This window comes from Cervus canadensis, chromosome 8, assembly GCF_019320065.1.
Source record: "Cervus canadensis isolate Bull #8, Minnesota chromosome 8, ASM1932006v1, whole genome shotgun sequence".
NCBI classification, from domain to species: domain Eukaryota; kingdom Metazoa; phylum Chordata; class Mammalia; order Artiodactyla; family Cervidae; genus Cervus; species Cervus canadensis.
In genome coordinates this window covers 17,647,638-17,662,161 of record NC_057393.1, presented here as the reverse complement: position 1 = coordinate 17,662,161, position 14,524 = coordinate 17,647,638, and positions in this window count along the sequence as shown.

Here is a 14,524-nt window from a genome sequence, read left to right as displayed (position 1 = left end):
CAAAGTTGCTGTCATATTGAGTGTAGCACTTTCACAGCATCATCTTTTAGGATTTGAAATAGCTCAAGTGGAATTCCATCACCTCTACTAGCTTTGTTCTTAGTGATGCTTCCTAAAGCCCACTTGACTTCGCATCCCAGGATGTCTGGTTCTAGGTGAGTGATCACACCATCGTGATTATCTGGGTCATGAAGATCTTTTCTGTACAGCTCTTCTGTGTGTTCTTGCCACCTCTTCTTAATATCTTCTGCTTCTGTTAGGTCCACAGAGTTTCTGTCCTTTTTGTGCCCATCTTTGCATGAAATATTCCCTTGGTATCTCTAATTTTCTTGAGGAGATCTCTAGTCTTTCCCATTCTATCGTTTTCCTCTATATCTTTGCATTGATCACTGAGGAAGGTTTTCTTATCTCTTCTTGCTCTTGTTTGGAACTCTGCATTCAGACGGGTATATCTTTCCTTTTCTCCTTTGCCTTTCACTTCTCTTCTTGTCACAGCTATTTGTAAGGCCTCCTCAGACAACCATTTTGCCTTTTTGCATTTCTTTTTCTTGGGGATGATCTTGATTGCTGCCTCCTGTACAATGCCACAAACCTCCGTCCGTAGTTCTTCAGGCACTCTGTCTATCAGGTCTAATCCCTTGAATCTATTTCTCACTTCCACTGTATAATCATAAGGGATTTGATTTAGGTCATACCTGAATGGTCTAGTGATTTTCCCTACTTTCTTCAGTGTAAGTCTGAATTTGGCAATAAGGAGTTCGTGATCTGAGCCACAGTCAGCTCCTGGTCTTGTTTTTGTGGACTGTATAGAGCTTCTCCATCCTTGGCTGCAAAGAATATAATCAATCTGATTTCAGTATTGACCATCTGGTGATGTCTATGTGTAGAGTCTTCTCTTGCATTGCTGGAAGAGGGTGTTTACTATGACCAGTGCGCTCTCTTGGCAAAACTCTATTAGCATTTGCCCTGCTTCATTCTCTACTCCAAGGCCAAATTTGCCTGTTGCTCCAGGTATTTCTTGACTTCCTACTTTTGCATTCCAGTCCCCTATAATGAAAAGGACATCTTTTTTGGGTGTTAGTTCTAGAAGGTCTTGTGGGTCTTCATAGAACGTTCAATTTCAGCTTCTTCAGCATTTCTGGTCAGGGCACAGACTTGGGTTACTGTGATGTTGAGTGGTTTGCCTAGGAAATGAATAGAGATCTTTCTGTCATTTTTGAGATTGTATCCAAATACTGCCTTTCAGACTCTTCTGTTGACTATGATGGCTACTCCATTTCTTCTAAGGGATTCTTGCCCACAGTAGTAGATATAATGGTCATCTGAGTTAAATTCACCCATTCTAGTCCATCTTAGTTTGCTGATTCTTAAAATGTCAATGTTCACCCTTGCCATCTCCTGTTGGACCACTTCCAATTTGCCTTGATTCATGGACCTAATACTCCAGGTTCCTATGCAATCTTGCTCTTTACAGCATCAGACTTTACTTCCATCACCAGTCAAATCCACACCTGGGTGTTGTTTTTGCTTTGGCTCCATCTTTTCATTCTTTCTGGAGTTATTTCTCCACTGATCTCCAGTAGCACATTGGGCACCTACTGACCGACCTGGGGAGTTCCTCTTTCAGTATCCTATTATTTTGCCTTCTCATACTGTTCATGGGGTTCTCAAGGCAAAAATACTGAAGTGGTTTGCCATCCCCTTCTCCAGTGGGCCATGTTTTGTCAGAGATATACTGGAGATATACTGGAGTTGAAACCTCTTTGCTTAATATAGTCCAGTGATTTCATTTTAAAGATGAGAAAGTAAGAATGTACACAGGTCAAAGGACTCACCTTCTTATGAGTAGCAGATTTCCCTGGACTTGCTAAAGTGACAACTTACTTATGGTGTTAGCTAATAACCTTGAAAACACAACATCAATCCCAAACCCCACCGCCTCTAGTAACACCATTGTATTTTCAAATGGTCCTTGAAAATGAGTCTTGGACTTGAAGGCAAGTGTGCTAATGATTGAATGACAGGCAGAAGGGTCAAGACGTATACTGTCTTCACCAAATTGATACTGTACACAGTTACTAGAAGCTTCTAATAATGAGATTAAGTACTTCCTCTCCCCATCCCCCACCCCTACCTACTTCTTGGCTAAAATTCTGGGCTACTAGGACCCAGACTTTACTCTATTTATAGCTGTACTCCACAGAAGGAGATACTAGAACCTGGACTCACTAGCCTCATAATCCTAAAGAGACACTCCTGTTTCATTTCACAAAAACATTCCACAAAGCCAGAAAGGCAGGCAGGTCCAGAGAGAAGAAAGTATCGCTTTAGGATGTGGCAAAAAGGTTTGTACAATGTCATACACTCTGTTAAAGATGAGAAGGGTAAGACTGAGCACTGGCGTCATTGACCATAGTGCTGGAAGTGTCCATGGTGATGAGCCAATGTGCAATCCTCTGTTCTGGCCAGCAAAGTCACTTGTTGGTTTGGAAGTAGGGGGTGGGGATAGGAGGATGGTCTACTAGATTGGGGTGGGAACAAACCTTAGGCAGGGGTTTGTTGGCTGGAGGGGGTGTCCAGGGCTAGGAGTAGGGGGTATATGGTGCAGGAAACCTTGATTGATAGGTCAAGTCAGCCTGATTTCATCTGTCTCACTACCATTGGCAAACATTAAGAAAACAGGAGTCTGAAGTCAGGCAGGTTGATTCCTCCAGTTCCATTCTTCTTTTTCAAGATTACTTTGGCTATTCGAGGTTTTTTGTATTTCCATACAAATTGTGAAATTCTTTGGTCTAGTTCTGTGACAAATACCGTTGGTAGCTTGATAGGGATTGCATTGAATCTATAGATTGCTTTTGGTAGATAGCCATTTTGACATATGGATCTTCCATCCATGAACACGGTATTGTTTTCATCTGTTTGTTCCTCTTTGATTTCTTTCATCAGTGTTTATAGTTTCTATGTATAGGTCTTCCTGTCTAGGTAGAATATATTCCTAAGTATTTTATTTCTTTTTTGCAATGGTGAATGGTATTGTTCCTTAATTTCTCTTTCTGTTTTCTCATTGTTAGTGTATAGGAATGCAAGGATTTCTGTGTGTTAATTTTATATCCTGCAACTTTACTATATTCATTGATTAGCTCTAGTAATTTTCTGGTAGAGTCTTTAGGGTTTTCTATGTAGAGGATCATGTCATCTGCAAACAGCGAGAGTTTCACTTCTTTTCCTATCTGGATTCCTTTTACTTCTTTTTCTGCTCTGATTGCTGTGGCCAAACTTCCAACACTATGTTGAATAGTAGTGGTGAGAGTGGGCACCCTTGTCTTGTTCCTGATTTCAGGGGAAATGCTTTCAATTTTTCACCATTGAGGGTGATGCTTGCTGTGGTTTGTCATATATAGCTTTTATTATGTTGAGGTATGTTCCTTCTATTCCTGCTTTTTGGAGAGTTTTAATCATAAATGAGTGTTGAATTTTGTCAAAGGCTTTCTCTGCATCTATTGAGATAATCATATGGTTTTTATCTTTCAATTTGTTAATGTGGTGTATTACATTGATTGATTTGTGGATATTGAAGAATCCTTGCATTCCTGGGATAAAGCCCACTTGGTCGTGGTGTATGATTTTTTTAATATGTTGTTGGATTCTGTTTGCTAGAATTTTGTTAAGGATTTTTGCATCTATGTTCATCAGTGATATTGGCCTGTAGTTTTTTCTTTTTGTGGCATCTTTGTCAGGTTTTGGAATTAGGGTGATGGTGGCCTCATAGAATGAGCCACAGTCATCAAGACAGTGTGGTACTGGCACAAAGACAGAAATATAGACCAATGGAACAGAATAGAAAGCCCAGAGATAAATCCACGGACCTATGGACACCTTATCTTTGAACAAAGGAGGCAAGGATATACAATGGAAAAAAGACAACCTCTTTAACAAGTGGTGCTGGGAAAACTGGTCAACCACTTGTAAAAGAATGAAACTAGAACACTTTCTAACACCATACACAAAAATAAACTCAAAATGGATTAAAGATCTAAATGTAAGACCAGAAACTATAAAACTCCTAGAGGAGAACATAGGCAAAACACTCTCCGACATAAATCACAGCAGATCCTCTATGACCCACCTCCCAGAATATTGGAAATAAAAGCAAAAATAAACAAATGGGACCTAATGAAACTTAAAAGCTTTTGCACAACAAAGGAAACTATAAGTAAGGTGAAAAGACAGCCCTCAGATTGGGAGAAAATAATAGCAAATGAAGAAACAGACAAAGGATTAATCTCAAAAATATACAAGCAACTCCTGCAGCTCAATTCCAGAAAAATAAATGACCCAATCAAAAAATGGGCCAAAGAACTAAACAGACATTTCTCCAAAGAAGACATACAGATGGCTAACAAACACATGAAAAGATGCTCAACATCACTCATTATTAGAGAAATGCAAATCAAAACCACAATGAGGTACCATTACACACCAGTCAGGATGGCTGCTATCCAAAAGTCTACAAGCAATAAATGCTGGAGAGGGTGTGGAGAAAAGGGAACCCTCTTACACTGTTGGTGGGAATGCAAACTAGTACAGCCACTATGGAAAACAGTGTGGAGATTCCTTAAAAAACTGGAAATAGAACTGCCATATGACCCAGCAATCCCACTTCTGGGCATACACACTGAGGAAACCAGATCTGAAAGAGACACGTGCACCCCAATGTTCATCGCAGCACTGTTTATAATAGCCAGGACATGGAAGCAACCTAGATGCCCATCAGCAGATGAATGGATAAGGAAGCTGTGGTACATATACACCATGGAATATTACTCAGCCATTAAAAAGAATTCATTTGAATCAGTTCTAATGAGATGGATGAAACTGGAGCCCATTATACAGAGTGAAGTAAGCCAGAAAGATAAAGAACATTACAGCATACTAACACATATATATGGAATTTAGAAAGATGGTAACGATAACCCTATATGCAAAACAGAAAAAGAGACACAGAAATACAGAACAGACTTTTGAACTCTGTGGGAGAAGGTGAGGGTGGGATGTTTCAAAAGAACAGCATGTATACTATCTATGGTGAAACAGATCACCAGCCCAGGTGGGATGCATGAGACAAGTGCTTGGGCCTGGTGCACTGGGAAGACCCAGAGGAATCGGGTGGAGAGGGAGGTGGGAGGGGGGATCGGGATGGGGAATAAGTGTAAATCTATGGCTGATTCATATCAATGTATGACAAAACCCACTGAAATGTTGTGAAGTAATTAGCCTCCAACTAATAAAAAAATTAAAAAAAAAAAAAAAAAGAAAACAGGAAATGGTTCGGCCTTTTATTTTAATTATGGAGTCCTTAGAGAATCCTATTGAAGCTGTGGACTTTCTCCCACCCAATGTAAGTGCCCATTTGTATCATGCACATTTTTAAAACTTTTTAATTGGAGGATAATTGCTTTACAATGTTGTGTTGGTTTCTGCCATACAACAACCTGAATCAGCCATATATATATATTTACATATCCATCCTCCCTTCTGAGCCTCCCTCCCACTCCCCACCCCCATCCCACCCATATAGGTCATTGCAGAGTGCCAGGCTGGGTTATATCAGCTTCCCACTAGCTACCTATTTTACCCGTGGTTGTGTACATATGTCAATGCTTCTGTCTCAGTTCGTCCCACCCTCTTCTTCTCAACCATGTCCACAAGACTGTCCTTTACATCTGGGTCACGCACACCTACACATTACAACTTCAGGGGTTTATAGCCCCTGGAGTCCACCTGTGAATCTCTAGGGGACCCAAAGACCCCAAGAAAATGACTCTTGATCAGTGGTCTAAGTAAGTACTTGTTTAAAGTCACACAGCTGGTTAGTGGCAGAAAGGGCACTGGGCCTCATAACTCTCTGCTTGGGATTCTTTAGAAGACCCCAAAGTCAACCATTTGGGGAAACTTAGGGTAATATCTCAATTTAGGAGCTTAAAGTAGTTGAGTTTAAAGCTCAAAATAACATCTTCCCTGTGCCTCTTTGAAAGTCAAATGAAAAGCAAAAGTCTAAGTTGATGTGGTCCATGCATAAATATGCATTAAGCACCTACTATGTAAAAGGCTGTGTTCTAAGCACGGGATAAAGCAGCAAACCAGTCAGATGCCGACCCTGCCCTTGGGACATCTATGGTCCAGCCCAGAAGATAGAAAAGGAACAAGTACTAATTATTACAAGTTACTGTTTAATGAGCATTATAAAGGTTATCTTGAACTCTTCTGGAGAAATGGTGCTAAATAAATGATTAACTTGAATACTATAAATAGTGTGAAACCCTCACGTTTATGAATAATTAAAGGTGCTTCCATTATGGAAACACACAGATCCAGCACCTCTGTTGAGCTGTGCCTTCTAGGAGCAGTGGTCCCTGGCGGCAGCGCCAGCGCCTGCCTGTCCCCGGGGGGTTTTTTCCTCCATGTATGTGCACTGGTGCCTGGCTTGCCTGTGGGAGGGTTGTGGGCTGAGCTGTTTGGAGCCAAAGCTAGACTCTCTGATCCGAGTCATCTGTAAATATTTACAGTGTTTGCGGCACTTCCTTCTCACATCAGATGCCGGGGATAATCAGAAAAACCAATGAACTCAAGCCGACCTCATGTTATGTTCTGATAAATATTTAGACAGTCAATTTGGGGAGGCTGGCTATGGAGCAGTGGGGAAGTGGCTGTGGCCACTGGGTCCTCAGGAAGAAATAATCAACTTCACTCTGTTTCTGAACATACAGAATGCATTTAGGGGAGAGTGAAACATCCCATTTGGGGAATGATTGATGTCTGCCCCTTTTTTGATTTTGGCCCTGGGGAGTCTGCTCTTTGAATGAGGTGGTGGATTTGTTGCACAGTCGGTCTTTCTGGTACAGCTGTGGAGTCCTCCAGACATGGGAGAGCTGGTGGATGGACCCCTGTCCTTTAGACTCCTCAAAATATATTGCAAATGCTCTTGGCTTTTCCCGCTATGTTCCAGGTATATGTGAAGTTGTTGGAGGAACCCACGCTCTGAATGAGTTTCCGGCCCGCAGTGTGAGGTGAGAGCTTGGCAGGTTATCATGGTAGATGTCTTAGTCTTTTCAGCCTGCTGGAACAAAATACCACAGACTGAGGGATGTGGGGACAACAAAAATGTATTTCTCTCAGACCTGGAGGCTGGAAGCCTGAGATCAGAGCCAGCGTGGTGGATGAAGTTCTCTTTGGGTTTGCAGACTTCTTGCCGTGTCCTCAAGGGGCAGAAGGCACTGAAGGATCCCTCTGGAGTCTCTCTTATAAACCACTAATCCCATTCATGAGGTTCTACCCTCCTGACTTACGCACCTCCCAAAGGTCACACATCCTCATTCCATCACCTTCTGGGGTTAAGATTCCAGCATATGACTTTTAGGGGCACTTCTCTACCCATGGGATTCTCCAGGCAAGAACACTGGAGCAGGTTGTCATTTCCTATTCCAGGGGATCTTCCCAACCCAGGGATCAAATCTATATCTCCTGTGTCTCCTGCATTGGCAGGCAAATTCTTTACCACTGCGCCACCTGGGAATCCCTTTAGGGGGACATAAATACTTAAACCATAGCTGGAAAGAAAGACCCACAACCCAACCCTTGAGTTAGGAGGTATTTGCTGAGCCATGCTAAGAAAAGGGTCCACAGTTTCCAGGGAATTTTCCTGCCTTTTATGAGATGCATGTGAGAAACTATGGTCTGCACATGTCTGCCTGCCAAGCCGAACCTCAGCACCCTCCCCCTGTCCGTCCTCGGAGGTGCTGGAGCCCACCCGGCATCCTTGCATCCCCACATCCCTGCTCTCCTCTTTCTTCACCATACGGTCTGCTCTGGGTGTGGCTGCCCCAGCCCTGGGCCATCCGGGAAAGCTGACTGAGGTCTCTGCGATCCCTTTTCCTACCACCACGAGGAGAGCACTGATACCAATATGCTCTCCAGATGGGGATGGTGGTCTGTTTTCACATCTGGCATCTTATCTCAGATCTGAAAAGGAAATGTTGAAATAGCCAAGAAAGTTACATCTGAGATGGAGCAGAAATACCACCCTTTGAAACATCTCTTCTTAAGATTTTTTTTTTCCTAGGAAAGGTACCCAAACTATAAGAATCCAAACTCAAAAATCCAAAAATCCAGACCCAAAATTTGGGTCACTACTGGGCCCAAATCAACACAGGTGGGGCAGGTCCAGGACAACGAGAGGCACATACTCTGTGACTTCAAACCAGGTGGGATGTTGCTGTCGTTGTTCAGCCGCTCAGTCGTGTCTGACTCTTTGTGACCCCATGGACTGCAGTACGCCAGCTTTCCCTGTCCTTCACTATCTCCCGGAGCTTGCTCAAACACATGTCCATTGAGTCAGTGATGCCATCCAGCCACCTCATCCTCTGTCGCCCCCTTCTCCTCCTGCCCTCAATCTTTCCTAGCATCAGGGTCTTTTCCAACCTATCAGCTCTTTGCATTAGGTGGCCAAATACTTAAATCCCTTCTTCCACCCCAAGAACAAGACGGTATTCTTGCCAATATTTTAAAAAATTCAATCACATCTTCATTCTGATCCATTATGATCTGCATGTGTGGATACCGATGTGTATATAAGTATACCTGACAAGCTTGGTTCTTTACTCACTCAGGTCATTAAGACAATAGAAAGGTTGTTGTTTTTAATAAAATGTTGTAAAAAATTTTTTTGACTCTTGGGAAAGTGAAGCAATCCACAAAATCAGTTGAAAGATTTGAACCAGTTTAGAGAAAGAATCACCCTTTCTCACCAAGCTCCATACATGGAGAGATGGCCTATGTTGGCACACGCCCATCCAGTTTGGGATGAAGACATCACCACTTGGCAGAGAGGCCTGTTTTTGTATTGTTTCCCTCACTCTATCCGTCTCCCCAAGGTGTGTCTTTGCCATCTGGGAAAATCCATTTCCTGCCAATGTCTTGGAGGCTTTAAGCTAATGGTCTGTTTCATAGTGTGCATTTAGGGTTTACTCCAATCTTTTTCCTGGATGGCTGTGGAAGTTGCTCATATACGAAAGGACTGTGCTCGGCCAAGGAAAAGGAAGCCAAGATTATCTCATGGAAGTGAGAAAAGGAGTCATCGCTTTGAGGCACACAAGCGAATAGATTTTCAGGCTTGGGCAATGACCTAGGCTGGACATTTCTAGCGGCAGAAGCCAAATGCCCTGGGCGACATGGTGTCTGCCTTCTCCTAGCACAGAACTTACCCATTCATTGGCCTCATCTGGCAGGAAGGAGCAAGAGAACCATTCTTTGGTTTCTTCATCTGCAAAGTGGAGATGACTTTGCTCGTCTCTTGGAGCAGCTGGCGGCAGACAGGGAGGCAACACGTGTGACCACGTAGAGGAGCGTCCCTCAGGTACAGACGAGGCTCACAGGGATTCCAGCATCTTTCCTCTGTGGGAGGACAGGACACCATGCACAAATTATGGGGTGGAGGGCGCTGGAGGAAGGGGGAGGGACCCCGGGCTCTGCTGCCATCACCTGGGAGGAAAGACCTAGGGCAATGCTTCTTAACCCATTTTTTTTTTTTTTTTGACATAGCCTATTTGAAAATCAAATGAAAGCCACCATCCCTCTCCATAGTAAATAAATAAATAAATTGGGAGGAAGGATGGCAACCTTTACTAAACACCTACTGTGTGCCAGGCACTATGCTGATAGCTTCCATCTCTGAACAACCCTTGAAGGCAGACACTACAGATACTTACTATCACCAAATGCAAATATTGAGGCACAGAAAGTTTAATTAACTTGGCCACTGCTCTATTTAGTGTATGAGTTTCCTAGGGCTTCCATAACAAAATACAACCAAGTGACTTAAAACAGCAGGAAGTTATTCTCTTCCAGTCCTGGAGGCTAGAAGTCCATGATCAAAATGTTGGTGGCAGGGCCAGGCTCTCGCAAAAGCTTTAAGAGAGAATCTGTCTCATGCTTTTCTCTCAACTACCAATGTTGCTGACAATTTTTGACATTTCTTGGTTTGCAACTGAACAACTTCCCCTTCTGCCTCTTTTGTCACTTGGCATTCTTCTCCATGTGCATCTCTCTGTGTCATTTTCCTCTTTGGATGTCAGGCAATATTGGGCTAGGGACTGCCTTAATGGCATCTTAACTAAATACATCCAAAGGTTTGTTTCCAAATAAGATCACCTTCTAAAGTCCTGGACATTAGGACTTCAGCTTATCTTACTAGAGAACACAAACAACACTTCAAAAGCTAGTAGTAAAGTCAGGATTTGCACCCAGGTAGTGTAGCTTCCTTTTTATAAAGACATGACTTAGTGACTGAACAACAACAGCGAGTCCAGCTTCCAGAATCTGACCCCTTAAATCTCAATACTGAACTACTTCTTTAACAATACTAAAACACTAAACACTAAAACATTGCATACCATGTCGAGGGCTCCAGACCCCTCACAACAAACCCCACCACAGCCCATCAGGTTGTAGAGTGGCCTTCTCTTTCCAGCTAGGAGATGTCGGCTCAGAAAGCCTGGGCTGCAGAGAGTGCATCTTTAAGGCTGCGAGACAAAGGGGAGGATAGGTGAGGGAGGGCAGTGGGAAGCACCCTGACCACCACGGGCTCTGGTGGCAGAATTCTGGGGCCCTCAGCCTGGGGGATGGTGCTGAGCGTGGCCCACACACCTGGACACTGTCCACAGAGGACCAAGCAGACACCAGGAGGGACAGGTCTTCACCGCCATTACCTTTTAAGTACCTTCTGCATGCCCAGCATAGTGTTGGGGAGCAGAGATCCTAAGCGAGGTTGAAAAGCCATCTTGGCCCCTCCAAGTTTAGGACCCAGTAGCATATAAGTCAAGAGATGCCATGAGTCAGAGTCCTGTTGAGTCAACAGTCAAGCAGACACACCCATCCAAATCTCCGGAAGAGTCAGCTGCCTGTCAGAACTAGAGATGGCTGGGAATCAAAGAAGGGGATTAGGAACAAGGGAGGTGAGAATTTAGGACAGCCCTGGGCGGTGGGCTCTGACTGCACCCACAGGCCAGGCGATGCCTGAGCGCCAGGCTGCTCTTCTCACTGTTTTCAGACCTGCCCCGTCCTCTCCTGCCTGGGTCCCACCGTACATGCCACGCCTTCAGCGTGAAATGCTCTTCCCCGCGCCTCCCTCCGTGTTTGGCAAACTCCCCATCATCCTTCACATCTCCTGGAGTTCCGGCTTCAGCGCCACACCCTCGGGGGGCTACTCCCCTTTCTGTCCCACCACCCTTTGTTCTGCCCTCATCTGGGGCCATCGTTTGCCTGTTTCTGGCTTCCCTCACCCCGAAGACAATGGGGTCCTTGAAAGCAGAACATCGTTGTCTTCTTCCCCGGGTCCCCGGAGCACAGGACGCTGCCTGCCTCCTACTTAGATAGTCTGTGGGTGGGGATGTTTGCCGACTGGATCCCTGAAGGTTCCCTAAGAGGCTAGAGCTCCTGGGTAAGAACAGAGAACTGCCCATATCTGATTGAAAAACATGACTGGTGAGAGACAGGAAAATAGGTGGCTATGCTTACATCTGAGTTCTAAGGATCTATGAGATCTTTTCATCAGTAGCTTCATGGTGAAGGGAACAGCTCGAAGGCACATGTCCCAGGTTCAAAACCTGGCTCCTAAAGTCCTGTGTGTTCTCAGACAAGTGACTTGACCTCTCAGATCCTCAATTTTCTCATTTGTGAAGTGGTCATATTCATGATACTACCTTCCTATTTGGCATCAGGGAGTGTGTGGAGGGTGCATGTGAAAGATGAAATCATGTAACATACTTAATACAATGCCTGACATGTAAATCAGTGTTCAGTAAATACAGTTGTGAAAAATATCATTGTCGTTATGATAATAATGATTATAATTCAATTATGATTTGAACTGAAGGCACCTAAGCAGACCAGGTGGTTCAGAGGTTAAAGTGTCTGCCTGCAATGTGGGAGACCTGGGTTCGATCCCTGGGTCGGGAAGATCCCCTGAAGAAGGAAATGGCAACCCACTCCAGTATTCTTGCCTGCAAAATCCCATGGACAGAGGAGCCTGGAGAGGTCCAGTCCATGGTATTACAAAAGAGTCAGACATGACTGAGTGGCTAAACAACAAAGCAGTCCGGGAGGAGGCCTTCAGGTTAGCTTAATAAGGAGCATCGAACCCAACCCCCTTCCTCGGGCACAGCTCTCGACCACAGCCACCAAGATCCTGTCAGGATAGGTGAGAAAGTTCTTTCAAACGATGTGGCCTCTTGACACTAGGAATATTTTCAAAACACAAACATTTCTTAAAAAATTACATTTTCCGGGGTATATTACCCTTTTGACAAGAGTTCACAAATCCTGGAAGTGATGTGTTTGATCCTTTCTCCTCAGAAGGACCGAGCTGAGGAAACAATATTCATCGTCAGCACGGGCTGAGACATCAGCGGAGAGCAGGAGGAGGATGGAGCTTTCCTAGGGGGCATGCCCCCTGACGCAGGTTGAAAAAGAAGCCTGGAAAACATGGTTCACCCAAACTTCTCACCAAGAGAGCCCTGGAAATTTCTTTCTGTATGTTTTAAAGATCTCTTTCTCTTCTGAATCCAGGTCTCTGTTTCTGAGCTGTAAGTGTTCGGAGGCCATTTTGGCATGACTCAGCTCAAGGATGTAGATGGGAGCTCTGGTCCTCGTCTGTGTGTCCCTGGGCAAGTTACTCAACCTCTCTGAGCCTGATTTCCTCATCTGCAAACAGAGAACAGGACTCACTGATGAAGATACTTTCTAGTTCCCGTCTTTGTTGATGTTTAGGTCAGGGAGGTAGCTTTCCTCCCAACCAGCTTTGTGTATCTGATGATTTAAACTCCCATTCACATTCAGAAGTTTGGCCAGAGCTGAGTTCAAATCTCAACACAACCATTTAGTCAACTAAGAGACTTGGGGCACATCTCCTATTATCGTCAAACTTCAGCTTCCTCTTCTGTAAAATGGGAGAAACCTCACCTGCTCTGCTGGGTCAGGGGAAGACCTAATGAACAGCATCTAAGCTTCTAGATCAGCACCCAACACCAGTCACGCTTTGTTTCTCGTTTCCTTCTAACCCACGTCATCTCCGACTCCCTTTCCAGGTCTGGATACCCTGTCATATTCTCCCCATTTCTGCAAAGCAAAAACTAGGAAGGCAAATCAAGGAAAACCATCCTTCACCCACGAATCCTTGGGCCAACCATGTTTTCCATTCCCCTCCCCCAAATTACAGCTAAGTGCTGTTCCCAAGTTCACAGACATTTACTCCCCTTTATAAATCATGCATGTGTGCTAAGTTGCTTCAGTTGTATCTGACTCTGTGCAATCCTGTGGATTATAGCCCACCAGGCTCCTCTGTCCATGGACTGCTCCAGGCAAGAATACTGGAGAGGGTTGCCAGGACCTCCTCCAGGGGATGAGCCCGACCCAGGGATCGAGCCCAAGTTTCCTCTGTCTCTTGCATCGGCAGGTGGGTTCTTTATCACTAGCACCACCTGGGAAGCCCCTCCCCTCATAATGAGGACAATGCAAATTATATCCATTGCTGTGATGGGCTTTGTGTGCTTCAGGGCCACTCTGCATTCTTTTGCATCTCACAATGAGGATGATATTACGCCCATTTAACAGATGAGGAAACTGACGTTTGAGGAAGGCTTCATAACTTGCCCCATCAGCAGGAAAAGAGTCAACAAGTTGGGCAGGAGTCCAGACTCTCGATGGAAGGTGCACTTCCCTGCTGCTGTGGTCACACACTTCCTGCCTGGTGAGACCCTGAGGATTCAGAGAGGTTAAGTCCAAGCCTTTTCAGCCAGGCAGGAAGAAGAGGATGTGTGAGCCTGGTGGGACGAAGGAGGGTGGGCAGCCAGAAGCGGTGGTGTCTCTGGGCGGGCTGGGGTGAGGTGGGGAGACAGTGTCCTGCCAGCCCCCTCCCCGCAGAGCCCAGCTCTATACTGCCCACATGGAGAAGGGTGACCGCTCAGTGGCATTGACAGTGTACAGCCCTGATTGGCACTCGAGCTGTTAGCTCCAGCAGTGCCGATGGTGGTGCATGGAGCTAGCAGCTGGGGTAGCGAGGCCCGAGGCCCCAGGGGACCTGGCCACCAGTGGTGACCCGGTGGCCCAGCTTACACTCCTGCATGACTCTGCCTGGGGACCAGGAGAAACCTGGCCTCCAGGACGGGAGCTCTCACTCTCCTTTGTGTGTGTGTGTGTGTGTGTGTGTGTGTATGCGTGTGCGTGTGTGTGTGTGCACTTTATTTTTGTTGTTGCTGCTGTTGTTGTCTGCCAGGTGCTCCTGAGGCTGCTATTGAGGAGGGTCTGGAAATGACTATGGTTCTGCGAAGAGTGAAAGAGAGGAAGCAGGGGCCTGTGAACCCAGAGGTTGGAGAACAGCACCAGCTGGGGTTGAGCTGAGCTCACCAGGCCTGGGCGGGGGCCTTTCCTCCTTCATGTGTGTGTGTCCTGCCACGGATCCCATGTGATCAGC